Source organism: Diorhabda carinulata, chromosome 3, assembly GCF_026250575.1.
Source record: "Diorhabda carinulata isolate Delta chromosome 3, icDioCari1.1, whole genome shotgun sequence".
In the NCBI taxonomy this organism is placed as follows: domain Eukaryota; kingdom Metazoa; phylum Arthropoda; class Insecta; order Coleoptera; family Chrysomelidae; genus Diorhabda; species Diorhabda carinulata.
This window is the reverse complement of record NC_079462.1, coordinates 30,011,144-30,028,715: the sequence shown is the minus strand read 5'-3', so window position 1 is coordinate 30,028,715 and position 17,572 is coordinate 30,011,144. Positions and strand designations below refer to the sequence as shown.

The window sequence follows — 17,572 nt, the reverse complement described above, 5'->3', positions numbered from 1 at the left end:
TAACTACACTCTGAAGGTGATAGGGATGTAGAGGCTAATCTTGTTTAACTCTATGGACTACAATTTCCCATTTCACGATAATACACAATGTTTGAATTTCCCGAGCAAATTTCTCAATTCTTGTAAATGTTTTATGAATCAACACAGGGCGATTAAAAACCTTTCTTGATACACTTTAATACTTCTTCAACATTTTTTTTTACAAAATACGATGACCAGAAACATATCAGTTTGTTCATCTTGAGAATATGTTATGACCGACATTTTTCTTTTGGAAACTCACCAAACTACTCTTAAGAGCCACAGAACATAATGCCAAAAATTGTCTTTTTGTTCCTTGTACTTTTTCAAGTCTTTAGTGTTCAGCCATTTTTGATATATCTTTTTTTAGCTAACCAATTCTTTCGTTTCATTTCTTTCGACCAGAATTTTTAATTTTTAGATACGTTTCTAATACCTAACGCTTCTTTTGTAGATTTTTCCATGCTGTATTTTATGTTTTCATACAGTGCATCCTCTATTAGATTCTGCGGTTTTTGAAGGTAGGACTCTGATTTTCTTTGGTACAAATATCGTGTACTCTTATTCAGAAAACTATTCATTATATTGAATTATATTTCTCTTCTCTATTTTCTATTAGCTGTTGTTGTGCTTCCTGATTTTTTGACAAGTTTTGACGTATTGGGAAGAATATTGTAGTTTTGAGAATGTGATGGTCAGAAACGTCGCAAACACCTCTGTACGCACTAGCATCTACGACTTTTTCATTTACTATGTCTTCTCGGTATGGTCCAATAATGGTTTTTTTCTTAATTTTCCCCATTCATAGTCGAATAAATCCCCAAATATAATTATTTCTCTTTTTCATTTACATTGACATCATTGGATATTCCATAAGCTGCTATTATAGTGATTTTGTGATGCAAAATATTCAGGTTACCTTTAATTAAGTTCTTACTAATTACTTTCCAGTCTGTTATTCTCTTTTTTAGGTCTTCATGGATTAGTATAGATACTCCTCTACGTATATGTTGATCTGATGGCAAGTCACTTTACAAATATAAACAGTTTTGAGGCATTTCTGCGCGATTCCCCTTTTTCTTTGTTTCTGTCAGTATAAAAAGTTTGTAGTTATGTTCATTCAAATCATGGATAATCTCTGTCAATTTACCTTTGCAACCGTGTACATTTGAAGTTCCAAAATTCTTTGTCCTTTTTCTTTGCCCTCCAGATTCATTTCCGAAGCTAGCATTAGGTTTTTATGTATTTCTTTTTGTTTCTATGAGATGATAGTTACATCTTTCCATTCCAGGAATCTATAGGTGAGCCATGTCACCAAGCTTTTAGAGACATCCTTTATAAATGCGACATTTGACAGATAATAGACCCTACAGTAACCGCAATGTATAAAAGAATCCACTTTCATATTACTTAGTTACCATTAATCAAGAAAACTCAACAGTTAATTCAAGTTCAAGTTTAATGATTACTCCATTGAAATAGAATTTCCAGATTGCCTCTATTATATTGAAAACCCTCGAAACATTTTATAAACAGAAAATTCAGATCTAAGAGAAAGTCTCAGATATTCGTTATTTTCAACTACCGTCTTAAAATAATATCTGAAATGGAATATATAACAAAAGAAGTCAATTTATCCAAATCTACGAGAGGTGATTATGAAATTCGAAGAATATTGACGTGAAATAATTCTGTGAATGTTATCATAGTAATAATTCTTTACCTGAAACGTAAAAGCAACGATATCACCTATTATTTTTCAACTTGAAAATGTAATTCTTTTTCGATTATAACCAGAAAAATAGCCCCTCAATGTAACATATAGTTCTTCCTCGAGATTACTATTTATAAGGGTTATATTCTCCCCCGAAACTCAATGAATCGTAGCCAAGGCGACCCCACCTTTCACACAGCTAAGGAAAGGGAAGCGCTTACATCAATAAAAGAGATGGTACCACGTCAAAAAGCGTCTTTCCACCGTCCTCATCGAGCAAAAAGCCAACCAAGAGATACCGTTGTAAGTACAAATATTTTTCCCAACCGGAATCCTCGCAGATCCAGAGGATCGGTAGAAATGAAACACCGGTAGCCATTTTAATATTTGGTAGAGAAAAAGAACTTCTCGAAGAACCACCACAAAGTCTACAACGAAGACAAGACCCAGAACAGATTTTAAATAAAGGAAATTGTAATCGATCGTTGTTTCGCTTTCTTATACTACTCTGTACAGCTTCGTAAAGGACACTAGCAGCAAATATCCAGGCTACCAATCCAGAACCATATTGACCTCTGTAGTATTTATTTTTTTCACTGAGGCTGCACGGAGAAAGTGGATCTGGCGTCAAACCGTCACGTAACTACGAAAGAGCGTTACAGTACAAAAAATTATCTTCCAAGGAACCTCCAAATATCCCTGTTTGGATTATAATCGAAGCTATATCATCCTCGCAACCATTCATGCATATATGCCCCATTGAAACTTTCAATTATGCATGCTTAAAATCATCTTGAAATTATTTAGAACTTCTATTACATAAATGAACAGAAGTTGATTAATTCAATTCTTGATGAATCTCAATATTTTTACGTCTTCATACATATTAGGGTTATATAGAGATCCAGGGCGACTATAATAAGTTCTAACCTTCGATAAGAATTCCACGATTTGACCAATCCACGAAACACCCACTAACCCAAAAGCTGCATCAAGTCATCATAATAGCTCAACAAGTTTTTAGATCGGGGACTTCAATCTGGTACTTTTTAATCTTCAGAATAACGCTTCCCTCTTTCTTTTTTTTCGCCTTTCCATTTCTCGGTTCCACTTTCCAATTAGGAAGCTCTATTTGTCTTCATTTACTTTGATCTACCCAGTGGCAGACTAAGCCCGTCAGAGGCTCGGGGCGGCAGAGCTAAATGATACCCCCAGCATTAAAAAATGTAATTTTACAAGCTTTTTATTCAGTTCACATTTGTATGTATAAATAAGTGTTTATATTCATTCCGTTAAAATCTGGAAGTGAAATTTAAATTCGACTTAAATTATTTAGACTAAATAAACATATATACCTACAAAATGGAATGGATATGTGTGAAGAAAAGAAAATACGAATCGATCGACAAAAAAAATTAGTTAAAATAAATCAAAAATAGTTTTTTAAATTTTTTTGTAACGTGTGATATGTGTTTTCGTGCCTTCAATTTACTGAACTCATCAATAAATTCTGTGAAATCGATTTCTTTTGAAATTTTTCTTTCTATTGAAAGCACGACTAGATTAGCTACTCGTTCTTGACCCATTGTAGATCGAAGATAATTTTTAATCAGTTCAAGCTTCAAAAAACTCCTCTCGCACGATGCAACCGAGATGCAAATGGTTAAAAAGTATTGAAGTATAAGCGATATACAGGGTAACGATTCACTGAAGTCCCATTTTATTATAAATTGAAGGATTTCTTGTGCTCTCCGTTTGGCAGCAACGTCAATACTCGTATCGGTTCTTGTAAAACTTGGTCCTTGTCAAATTCACCATAAATTTATATCACATTGTCAACTGCTACAACCAGAGCGTCATCTGAAGCTTCTAGCATAAACTTTGTTTCAATAATTCGAAAATTATTATTGATTTGTTTCACGGTCCTGTATCGTGACGACAATTCTTGTATAAATCGGTCCATGCATTCATACATTGACCGACATATTTGTTCTTAAATTGATAATCCATTATCATGAGCTGATTCACCCGGCATCGTTTTTTTTATCTTCCTCGTTTCTCGGTATTGTTGTCATGATATGTGGTTCGTTCGGTCACTAAATACTCATTCAAGGCATTTGGTTAGGTGATTCCTGTATCCAGAGGCATTTTTGGAGACTGCAAATATTGTTGAACTAAATTTACTACCTCCAGTATAGGAAGCCAGAATTGTATATAAGTTAGAAAGGTAAAATCACAAACAGCCGGCAGGAGCAGGCTTGCTTCTGATCTTGTATCTAAATTTGCTTTTGTTGGATCTTGAAAATGTTTCAAACTACTCACAATCGTCTCTATTTTTTATTTTACAACTTTTACTGACTCGTAATGAGCACTCCAGCGAGTATCCGATAAACGTTTTGAGTTTTTTCCAGTTTTCTTTTTCAGTAATTGCCATCTCTCTGTAGATGACGAAAAGAACGAATATAATTTCTCTAGAGATTTAACAACTAATATGTCAGGGTTATGAGCACAGTGCATTGCCGCGCAGAATTTTTATATTCTGGGTGGCAATTAACTATTATGGACAAGCTTGACACTTACCATAAGGCGAGCCATTTATTCGTCTCGTCATCTATTCTCATCTTTGTTGTGTTTTTACTCAAAGGGAAACCACACGAAGGCATAATTTTGGTTTCTTTTTATTGCATTGCCACTGAAGTTCATCTTACGTCCTGAGAAGGAGTGAGAGGTGATGAGACATTATAACTCATTTGATCGTCTTCAGAAGTGCGCTTCTTGTGGGCCCTTCCATTTATTTTCAAACTTCGATTGTACTAAGCACAAGTCTTGTTTAAGATTTGATCAGAGGAACGCGGAAGCATTTGGGGCCCTTCCGCCCTCTTGTTAGGCCGCCACTGGATCTACCCTTCACGTCTGTTTGTGTATAGTACCTTATATCTTTGATTTATTCATTGGTTTTCCTCTTACTTCTTTCTTCTGAGTTGGTAAAAAGTATTTTTGTAAGAAAATATATGAATATTTTGAATAACTACAGATTTTGATATATTTTTTATTGTTCAACCTTCCTACAAACGATCTAAATTATTAAAACAAATACTTCTTATAAATAATGTAGTTTTTCTGGTCATTCTCATCTCATCACTATTCTACACTTCCACAATATCTAAATTAAACCTGTTTTATTGTTGGGTTCATTATTTACAAAACATATAACTCGTTTTTTCACCAAAAAGTCCTTTGTTTACATCCTAATGGTCAATAGTAGACTTGTTAGTCAAATAGTAACCGAAGCATTCCGTGAGCAAGACAAATTACAGATTTTAGAAAGGAGTTAGAGATAAGAAGTTTCTCTTTTAGCGTTTCTTTTGTAGCAGCGTTTCTTTTGTTCTGTAAAAAGTAATGAGCGTTTTTTTTTTCTATAGCAAACAAACGAACAATGACCTGCTAATGTCGATTACTGAACGAACGACATATACAAGGCGATCCAATTAAGATAAGTAGTATTTATGTCAAATTACTCTAAATTCTACTAGAAATAGATAAGTATATTGAAAGGAAACTCTTTTAAGTCAATTAAATTGGCTTAAATAAATAAAAATATTCCAGTAAAGGATTTTCCAAATTGATAATAATTGACAGAAACAACGCAAAAATATCAACAATAATATATTTGTAACAAAAATAATGAACTTTGCACTAACTATGTATTCAAAATTCAAGCTGTGCAACCCATCATAAGCTATGCAGCTTTCATATGGTGGCCAAGAACAAAACACTACAAGTCATCTTAGACTTGCCCTAAAATGAAGTCCAGCGACCTGAGGTTATATTAGCATGTCTTTCAAACTATTCTTAAGCAAAAATAATGAAATTATTGAAAAACCAACTTCCCAGGCACAATGAAGAGAAAACATCTGTCACCAAATGGCAGCCATGACGGTGAGCCGGCAGCCCAACGGTTTACCTTTGAACAATGTTATTTTTTTTTGGGACACCTTGTAGTTCGAATAAATGACATTTCCTTTAGATGGATGAGGTAACTAATTGAAGCTACAAATGGAGAATTTTACATATAATTGTTTTACATGAATGTAAATATGTAATTTGTGTTATCATTATTTCCTGCACTCAGATAACGCTATCCCAATAACTATGCATAAATAAATGATACTCTAAATTAAATCACGCAAATCAATACGAACGCTCGTTGTGAAGAAACATTCCATCATAAAAATAACCACAAAATGGAGGTGTGAATATAATGAATCAATACACAAAACATTCATACTTCGTAAGAATGTGTACTAACGATACAGAAATTCTACAAGAAGACAGTATCAAAAACCTAGTAATCCATTTGATAATGCAAACTACATATTAGAAAAAAGAGAGAGCAACTTTATATTAAAACAAACTGCACTAGATTGTAGGGAAAAGAATAAAAAGTCTTTAACCTATATAGTTCTATGCAATCCAAAATACTACGACAAATAATAGATGTCCCATGGTATGTATTAAGCCACATTTCTACAAGTAGATTTCGTTGTACCAACAATCCAAGAAGTTATTGAAGATAAAATAAAAAAGATTACAAAAACTCATCCAAATTCACTATCAGAACTTTTGCGTGACAAGGCACAACAAACGACTAAAGAAAGCGTGGTCAACAGACCTAACAAGGAGTATTAGAGGGTAATTCGCTGGATGTAAACCACGCAAAGACCTTACAGTTGCTAGAGTGGCCAATAATGATTTTAAGAGTAGCCCGCAAAGTTTAAATTATACAATTTTCATACACCTAAATTGTTTGTTTGAATATGTACTTGAAACCCTGAGCTAGACTTCACTGTTTGGGGCGGATATGTGCTGAAAATTTTTCTAAGCTGATAAATGTTTTCACACTATCGATCGTCTCGTTGAATTTTATACAATTTGGCATTCTTCGTGAATTTTCGACAGACCTCCCGGAATTTTCCATGCAAATTGAATGTCTATATTTTATTTGCAGAGCAAGAGTAAGTACAATAATTTTTCCACACGCAATACGAACCAGGAGACTGTTACAATTGCCGCATTAAAGTTGCTGATAGTTGAATTAAACATAATTATTTCAGTATAGATGTATAAAAAAAGTTAAGTTAGAGAAGTGTTATTTCAAAATTTCAAAAATAAATCGGAAATATTGGCATCCTTAAATCCTTAGAATAGAATAATTTATCCAACATGTTGATATTTGTGGACAAGTACTAGAACGCATGCTCAAGATACCGTGGACAGCTATGCAAACAAACGATGCAGTCCTTAACAGAGCAAATGCGGTTCGTGAGTTGGTGGATAACTTTAAATACAGGAAAATTGCTTATTTGGGACACATAATGCGTGGTAGTCGGTTTAATATCCTCCATTTGATTATGATGGTTAAAGTTGAAGGTCGTAGAGCAATTGGAAGGAAGCAAGCCTCTTGGTTGAAGAATATTAGAGAATGGACTGGGATAAGAGAAGCAGAACAGTAACTAGCTCAAGATAGAAAGAGTTTTGCCAGTGTCAAGGGGACTTGATACAGCACACCAAGAAGAAGACTGGAACTCAATAATGTTATGAATGCTGCATTTAAAATATCCATAAGATCTTAAAGTTTGTCACGTCGTTAGTTTCGCGCTTATACAGACGTAAGACATTTAAGTTGGGCTGCATACAAGATTTAAAAAACTACAACCAACAATATGCTCAAATTTGAAAACTAAATATGTTTCACATCCTTTAATAACAGATTTAGGCCGGACGCAAGCTGAGACGCAGTGAACACGTGCAGGGCAGCACAGAGCAAGGGAAGAAAGGGAGAAAACTGTGTGCAGTTGCCTCCGCATATTGAGACCGAGTTTCATACTTACCGTTCTTTAAATTAAGTTCGTATGCAATTGTTGTCCAAATATCTTGTTTGAATTTAATTTTCATATAGTTCGGGTGACTTGTATTATATAACACTGGGTGGTTTCGCACTAGTTCAATAAATTGTTCTTCACAAGATTCCATTTTCCCTAAACGCCTTTAGGCAACTGTGCGAGTGTGATGCAGTTTCTGTGGGACATTCACGAATGCCACATTAGCCACGTCCGGAGCAGTACTGCTCTGCCTCTCAATTCGTGCGGTCCCATTAGACAACAAGAGTTAAAGAAATTGTGCTGCCCTGCACGTGTTGGCTGCGTCTCAACTTGTGCCCGGCCTAAGAAAGGTTTCTTGATCTTACTTACCAATACGATTAGAGGAGAGCAATAATTTGAAGCCAATTAAAGATAAACTAATGCTTGTTATGCTCATAATAGTTATTCATGCAACAAGTGAGTAAAGTACTACTTACGGCAATTCCTAGTTACATACAAAATTTTTCTACGTCCGTAATTCTTATTTTGTAATAGTGATATCAAAAGTACAACTGTGAGCATTATTAATTTGAAGTGAAGAAGAAGTTGGTACTTGAATCGGCAGCATTTAACGAGTAAAGAAATAACACCGTCTATAGTTGTATTAGTACTTATTGGATTGTAGGTAGGATCGTGAACATTTACAATGTTGCTTAGAGTCAAACTAGTTGTTCTCTTTTCACTGCTGAATTCATTTTGTTTTTTATTAAGTCGTTTACGTAACCCTCCGCAACTGTGTTGGATTTCCACCCACCGTGCTTATTTAGTTTAATTATATCACCACCGGAATCCACTAATAGAGGCGCCGAGGAGCGTCGAAATGTATGCCCAGTGTAGTTTTTTTGGATTCGGTAAATTCAAATAGATATTGATACCTATAACTTAGGTTTTACATTTTCCATTTCTATACTGCAAAAAGAATGATCTGTTTTGATATTTATGTTTGATATTAAAATTTTTTGCTTCCATCCCTTATGCATGAGATAATGATTGTCTGGAGCTTGCAACAGCAATTTATTAATTTCTTCACGGGCAAATTTTTTAAATTTTTTGAGTCTATAGCCAACCAATTTTTCTAATATGCAATGAGTTTCGAGTATTTACTGATGTCTACGACGTTATTTACCATTAGGGTGCCTTTCAGTTTTGAATTAGTCGACCAAAGTGTAGAATACTTCCACATTTTGGATTTAGTTTCAAAGTAAGTTACTAAACTCTTTCTGTGAAGCTGTTTATGCCTTTTTTAGTACGCCACGCCATAAAAGAATAATATTCCTTCAAATTCTCCCTGGAGTTATCAGGGAGAAGATTCATAGTCGCTGCAGTTGCCGATTTTCTGGTGTGCAGTTTAAACTCTCTTCACTATTACTCTTCATAACTAATAATAATACTACACTTAAATAAGACACAAAACGGATTTTCTGAACGAATATCAAGAAATAAAAGTGAAACAGTTTATCAGAAAAACGTTCACAGCCCACTATTTTGATAAAACAATTTTATAATTGCGTTGAAAAATGACAAGTTACGGCACTTTTTTTAACGCAAAAGCGTGAAAAAATGAACCACTACGGTACTTTTTTTCACGCTCTCTGACCGATTCAGAAATTACATTCTTTATGAATGCAAATGAATGAAAAAAAAAAACGTGAATATTATAACGGACGTAGAAAAAAATTATTATCAAAATTTGTGAATCTCAAAAAAAATCGTATAACAAATATTCCGATATCATTACATTGCTTCTCTAGAGAAGCTTCTTTAGAGAAGATTGAGTGAACTAGAAGACTTCTCTATTGCCGATTTAATAAGAAACTAAACAATTTTCTTGTTACTACAAATTTAGGAGACTCTGAAGAATAGATAATAAAAATAAAAGTGAACAAATTCCAAGTCTCTGGTTTCAGATTTCAATTTTTGTAAACTGACAAGAATAGATAAATATATAACAATTGTTACACGTTGCAATGCCTTTTTCGAATCAATATATTCACGTAAATCCACATTTTCATTTTTATAGATATGATCAAAACGAAACATCGATAGTAAATAATAGATCAACATCATATTTGTGACTTGCTTCAAGTTTATGAGAGCCAAATTTTGAATAACTTGGTGTACTTAATTACCTGTAAACTATATTTTACCGGAGAAGTCGCCTCTACAAAATAAAAGTTTCACCACACCTCGTATACATTAACGTCGAATCCTATAAACACGTCTATTTCTAAATTTTTTAACCTTAAAGAACTTCTTCATAAAGATGTCTATAAAAATAATACCAAAGCTATTAGATATATTTAAAGCGCTGCTTTCAAAACCAAGATTGAGAGAAAGATAAATGGATTGATGGAGTAGATTTACAATGGGAAAGATAAACCGAGTAATGACAATTGGAACTGCAGAAAATCTACGAAAGCTGCCTTGAAAACGTTTATTTAAAAACCTGATTCTGTTAATCAATGATTGAAATACAAATGATAGATACATAACGTTGAATAATATCTACCACTACCGTTACTTAATACCATAATAAAGCACAACCTGTACATTATAGATGGCAAAATGTCGTGAGTTACTTTTTAAATTGAATGAATGAATAAAAAAGTCGTTTTAAAGTTACTCAATTTATAATTGAAAAGAATAAAACACTTGAAATCTATGAAATTAACTATACATCAGGGAATAGTGATTTTTTTGCATTAATTTTATTTTAAATTATACGTCCTACTCCCAAAATTAATTTTGTTTGTATTGTACTAATTATCCAATCTTAATTTTCTCACTAGTAATAATTTTATTTAGTTTCGTTTCATTATAAAAATAAACTTACCCTAAAGAGGTCAAGATCCATGCTTAATTCAATTTCTACATCACTTCTTAAAAAAAGTTCGAAATTTTCAAGAAAAATAAAACAAGTCAAAACACCAAAACGAATTACCCGGGCCCGGCGTTTTTTTTTACCTTAACGACAAAATACCGATACTTCTCGACGCACGGCGATTCCTTCAATGCATCTCTGAATGCTCTTCCGCGTTTTCCTGGAATATTACCCTACGTCGACGTCGTAATGGAGCGTCTCTGGAAAGTAGTTTTGATAAGCGAAAGCAGAAGGGTGATATGGAACGTGCGCAATGTGGGAGTATCGATTTTGCATCTGGAGTAGAGGTGTGGAAGCAGCAGATACCGAGGTAACCGTGAATTATTAATAAACGACAACATAGAATGGGTACATTGCGTGAATAGTGTGGATGGTTTCTATTATTAGATTGGGAACTAATCTAATGTAAAATCGAATGTGATTCCACTGATCCTGACAAAATTTTTCAATGGTAAAAGAATATTTTAAATATTATCATCATTATCAGTGGAGCAAGGGCATCTGTCGATGTTTCAGTTGCAGTGGTAAAAGTCGTTTCTACCCGATCTAACTCTTGACTGTTTATCGTTAGGCGCACTGGAGGATGTTGATTTTTGCTTATGGTCCAAATTCTTCATTTGCTGCTTATATTCTTTGCATAATATTTTGTAGCTCTTCATTTTTATTTGCTATAATTACTATATCATCGGCATATCTAATGTTGTTGATTGCTTCTCCGTTGTTTTTGATATCATCTGATAGATCTGCCCGAGATTTTGTAAATATTTCTTCGAAGTAAATGTTGAATAGAAGAGGGGACAGAATTGAACCCTATCGCACTTCCATCTTGACAGCAATTTCTCTACTTAGCGAATTACCTACTTACTTTTACTTTTGCAGATTAACTCCAATACATATTAGCTATAATACGAATATCTTTTTCGTCAATGACAGTGTTTCTAAAAACCTCGATAAGTTCTTTGCGTTTGACGTTATCTAAAGCTTTGGAGAAATCGATAAAGCACAGGTGTACCTCTTTGTTCATATCGCTGAATCTCTGGATGAGAACCTGTAGGCTAAAGATATTTGTTTCACATTTTGAGTGCGAAGATGTGATGATATCTAGTTAGCCTAGACCAGTTCCGTGAATAAACAAAATATTACATTACCATAACAACGAACAATAACTTATTAGAAATGTAAGTGTATAGTTTGACATCAAAAAAGTAAACCAGAGTTACCCAATAAATTAAAAGAAAAAAGATGTCCACCGAAAATGCTGAAATCAAAATATTGGAGTATCGAGCCATCATCAAGTAGCTGTATTTAGAAGTGTTAAGAGGTGAGCAGATTTACGAGTTAAATTTTCCATTGAAGATGATGACCGATCGGGAAGGCCAATTTCTGTGTCAGTCCCCGAAAATATCGATGCTGTTCATGGCATAATTTTAACAGACCGTCAAATTGGGCTAAAACGGATATCTGAAGCACTGGATATTTCATACGAACACGTTCATCATATACTTCACGTCAATTTGGACATGAGAAAAATTTCTGCAAAATGGATCCCCAAATGTTTGAATGTTAACCAAAAGCGTGCAAGGGTAGAAGCATCGCGTTCGATCTGTGCTCGATTTGAAAACGATGTAGACTTCTTAAACCGAATTGTTACTATGTATGAGACTTGGGTACATTTCTACGATCCAGAAACAAAGCAACAATCGATGGAATGGCGACACTCTGGTTCTCCAAGACCTAAGAAGTTTCGTGTCCAAAAATCTGTAGGAAAAGTTCCTGCATCAGTTTTTTGGGATTGTCATGAAGTAATCATGATTGATTTTTCGAATAAGAGTTGAACAATAAGTGTAGATTACTATTCGACAATACTGACCACTCTACGGGAAAAAATTAAAGAGAAAAGACGAGGAAAGCTATCCAATGGTGTTTTGTTTTTGCAGGACAACGCTCCTGCACACAAATCTCATGCTATCAACTCTTTCCTCAACTGAAAAAAAGTTTAAAAGGTCGTAAATTTTCTTCCAAATAGGAGGTGATAAAAGCTGTGGAGGTCTGGTTTGTAGAGCAAAAAGAAACGTTGCAGGTTCGCTGTAATAAACGTATCCCATTAATAGGAGAATATGTTGGGTGATAAAATATTTTGACATTGAAATTTCATTTGGTTCTATAGTAGGCAAATTTTCAATATATCCTCGTATATTTGATTTTGTATAATTTTAGAAAAATCTTCGTTATGCGATTTATCTAGCTTATTCGGCGATAGTGTTCACAAAGGTTAGCATCTGGTTTTTCAGGAATAGCGATAATAGTTGCAACCTGTCCTTAGAAATTTTTCCTCTATTATATATGGTGTTGAAACGGGGTGGTCGAAATATCTATTAACTGATTTTCTGTTTCGCCCATTAATTTCAGTTTTCACCCTGTATGCTGTAATTACCGGGTCTCTGGTCGTGCTTTAAGAACCATAAAATTTTGCAAAAAAGAAAAATATACATAAGTTTTGTCTTATTTTTTGTTTTATTTAATGGTTTAAAACGTGAAAATACCCTGTATACTATGATAAAGAATTACAACCTCGATTAACATAAAAAAGATACTTTTTGACTCAATAAAAGTATAAATAAATTTCTATGCCAGTTTATAAAGTGAAATTATAGAAAATGGTAGTAAAAAATTTTTTGTTGTGAATTCAGTATGAAAAAAGACTTCTATTAACCGATTACTGGTAGACTTTTGACGTACTATATGATCTGTTAGCTACATTCCAATTTTCTCCACAACTAGATTGAAATTTCAATTCTCGTGGAAAGACGCGATATCATTTTTTTTATTGTCTCGATTTACAGTTATTGATTATTTATATTTCCATCCCCTAAACACATTATTTTTATACGGAACAGTAGAATCAAAAATTATAATCTTCAGACAGCATCGCCTGTGACAAAATAAAATGAAAAAATCTGGATTGTCTGGCGAATGTGAAAATATTGAATAGAATAACGGTTCCATTTCGTCCCATCTCCATTTCAAGTCGGAAATTACACACAAGGTGTTTTATGCGTTTGGTGCATTTACTCCATTTATTATTCGTGGTAAGTCGAGTGTATTCGTTATATTTTTATTAGGGGTGTTAGAGGGTGCATGTGGATGTATTTGTTTCAGGATATTCTAGCCATTTTCTAAGCCTTTAATAACCTAATTGACATTAATGTATCGGAACGACAAACCAATTTACTTTGAATGGGGGTTATAAAGAAATAATTTTATTATCTTGATGAAATAAAATAAAGCAATTACAGTAGTCACTTTTTCTTTATCCACACGAGTAGCGTGACTTTAAGCGACATGACAATGTGCATGTTTCTCTTTCAACATTTATTTTCACTATTAACTTCAGTTCCCACAACTACTCCAAATCAAAATCGTCTCCTATGTGCGCAGTATACAGATACTCAACAAGACGCGGGTAAAAGATCTGGGTAAAAATTTAGCCCATACTATAAATCGACCACGTAATTATAAAGAAAAGAAGATTGTTAGTTGCCACTCGTTATAGTTCCAGCTACTGAGAGTGAGGTAAAACAAATAATTAATAATGACTTGAAACCCAAAAAGAACCCTGGATATAATGATATCAGTGCTGAAATGCTGAATAATTTTAAGATTTCACTAGAAACAGGGCACTTTCCAAAAGCATTCAAAAACAGTTTTGTATTATACCAATTTTTAAATCTGAAGACAGGAATCATGTGGTAAATCATCGTCCAATCTCAATGATAACAAGGTTAACAAAAGTATTAGAAAAGATCGTGAAAATTAGAGTGATTAAATTCTTGGAAAAACATAATCTATTTTCAAATTCTCAATTTGGGGTTAGAAATGATAAGTCAACTCAAGATGCAATACATTTATCAACAAACACTATTTATGAATGCATAGATTAAGATAAACCAGTAACAGGGATATTTCTTGATTTGGCAAAGGCTTTCGACACCGTCAATCATTCCAAATCCAAACTATTAGCTGTCATATTTGTACACGTGTCTTTTGAAGGCTAGAACTACGGATTTATAATACTATTAGCGTCATTTATTTGTGAGCTTACGAAATTTTCAGACTAAACTTGTTAAGACCACTTTTACAAATGTACATTAAATAGAGCTGCTTCTGTTCTGTTCTTTGTACTAGTTTATTCAAATAAAAGTTTGTCTTCGTTGTTTAAAATAGCAAGTAAAAACTCGCTCTGTATATTTATCTTTGAAAATTGCGTCAGGATCTACGGCAGCTGTTAAACTAAACAAGATTAATTACTAAAATCCCTTAAAATTTATTAGTTTGAATCCCTTCGGAAAAACACCTTAATTAAAAACTTTTCATTATCAAAGCGGAGATAATAGTTCAGTTTAATGTGGTTTGTGGCAACCACGTACGGTATAATATCATGTATCAAACAAACTCCACGTTCGTTATTGATAACTTTTGAATCAAAGATTTGTAGTTTCTTATTATATTTATATATATTATATCTCTAAGAAAAGGTCGGCGTCGAAAAGCGGAATAAAACTGTAATAATTCACCCAAACTGGCAACGCCATTGACTTTTGTGGATAGCAGATAGAAATGTGTTAAATGATGGACAAAAGAAGTTCTCTAGTTTTGAAGTCTTTTGTTGTAACTTCAATAGAATACTTTTTAGACGACGCCATTTGAAAGTTGTTCATTCTTTATTCATTTACATACCGAAAGTTGCGTTTTGAGTGTGCCATGTAAAGAAAGTGACAGTTCCGTACTACGAAACACTTTCAGGACGCTCTGGAGTAGACAACTTCAACTTCCTTAAATATGACTCTAGACACTTCAATGTTGACAGTTGACAGTTTCATTTCGATGATTATGCATAACCTTAAATTTTTAATATTCTGAAATTATTTGTTTTATCCGAAGTTTTGTCTAAATTAATGAATAACAATAAATGATGATTAAAAAGAACACATCAGCGATGAAGAGTTACCGGAATCCACGCCACCTTATCTCACCGAAGAAAGCAATGCGGCCGTTCTTAATTCGTTGCTGGATAAATCTCTTGCAAGGTACGAAAAACAGTTCGAGCACTTTGTGAAGTGATGTCACTATAAAAAGTGCTCGCTTATTTTTCTATATTTACAAATAGTGTAGTTGAAAAAGTTTTGGATCCAACAAAGTAGCACTTGCAGTCGTTGACATACAAAAACTATTAAGGAATGAATTTATCTCGAACCAAAGGGAAAAATGAAAAAAATTTCATGTTTTTCCATTTTCCTTAGTATGTCTATGTGTACTTTTCACTAAAAAGAATTTTAGTAGCCTAGGCGCATCAACTTCTTCGTGCAATGGACAAGCTATTGCAAGAGTCTACAAGCTTATTGTAGACTCTACTAAACCTAAACCATACAAGTGCAACCAAAATTTGGTGTTCCCTCCATAAAACAAGAAAAACTTGTTTTTATAGATATTTATATGCATGTTAAGAATTTGATTAACGTAAAAACAAACGTTAAATAGTTGACTAAACATAAATTTTCTTTGGTGTTTTTTCCTTAACCATTAAGGTGAATTTATGAATTTTTACGGTCCCGCCCACGCTAATTCCCTCGTTCGCGTTTAACATAAACTAAACATATTTCAAAGAGTTTAAGTTCGCGGCAAGTTCGCGCTGGGAATTTTTATGATCGACGCTCGCGTTCCAGTGTCTAGCCAATGAAAATGGGTATCTTGGTCATATGACCACGCATGCTCGGCAGCAATAACCAAACTCAAACATTTTCTGTTTATTTTCCTAGTGTGTACTTTAATTTTATTTATGTTTGAATTATAGATGTCGTTTCCTTTTTCATTTTACCAAAGCATAGAGACACAATATTCTAGTGATTGCTAGTACCTGTGCTAATACAAAGTTTTCTCGTTCGCCCAACATTATTTTTAAGAAAAACTACAAAAATATTTACGGTAGAAACGATATTAACAAATGCTGAAACTTGAAACAGAACTGAGATTTTCTTCAGCCATGCAAATGAAATGTCTAAATACGAAAAATGTTTTGTTGTTATGTGAAAAGACATTTCTGATTGGTCTAGACAATTAATATCTAGCGACAAAGGAAAATCAAAAACTTGGTAAATAGTTTCCTAATTTGAAAGAGAGCGTCAGCGCGAGTGCAAGAATAAGGATCAAAGAATGTAATAAAAACTTTTAAATACCTGTAATTAGTATTTAATAAAATTTCAGGACCTTTGTGCTTTCAATCATAATGACACTTTCCACATTCACCAATGACGTCTTGTGTCAAATGATACGTTAAACAGAATAAGGGGACAAATTTAATTATTTGAGGGTTTGCTCGGATGCCTTAGGGAAGGTATATGGTTATGTTATTTCCTTCTGGATTAGGTTACGGGTTTCAGGTTAATATTTTACTCATTTAGCATATGTCGTTCGATCAAATTATTATTTTGATAAATTTTGACAATATTTAGTTTAAAAAGTGTGTAAATCCAACGCTTCAGATTAAATGTTGAAGACTATTCCCTTTATATCGTATAATGCAAGATCGTAATCATTCTGAAAGGAATTTCATCATAATTTATTTCTTCTAAATTGCCGGGTTCGGTTATGAATATTAGTCTTCCTTCAATTGCGATACGTGGGATAAAACAACAACAAATAAACCATAAAATACGTTACGTGGGAGAAACATGAAGGTACGCTCGAACACAAGTAGAAGCAGCTCTTCTCGAGCTTCGTGCTTATCGAAGTTTGTATCACCGCGTCACTAAGTAGTTTCTTTTATACTTACAGCGTTCTTTTCTTTCCGCTCTTATTTTTATTCTACTATACGAGAAACTTTAAGAAATGATCATATTTATACAAAAACAAATTACAGAGATGTGTTGTGATAAGATGGAAGTACCTAGTAGAATAAAGTTAAAGAGCACATAGAAAAAACGTCATTAAAAGTGAGGACAATTACTAGTATTATAAAATTTCACAATTTCCACGCGT

General features: G+C 33.5%; 1 protein-coding gene across 2 annotated transcripts in view; it reads right to left on the bottom strand.

The window, feature by feature from the left end:
• The window catches only part of LOC130891736 (protein tincar), a 155,668-nt gene extending 144,923 nt beyond the window's left edge, over nt 1-10,745 (bottom strand). The window contains exon 1 of one of the 2 annotated variants that reach the window (XM_057796644.1): nt 10,490-10,745. The gene's annotated coding sequence lies outside the window, so the exon portion shown is untranslated. The remainder of the gene's footprint in view (nt 1-10,489) is intronic. The other variant, XM_057796645.1, reaches the window with a different exon arrangement.
• Between the last annotated feature and the right edge of the window lie 6,827 nt (nt 10,746-17,572).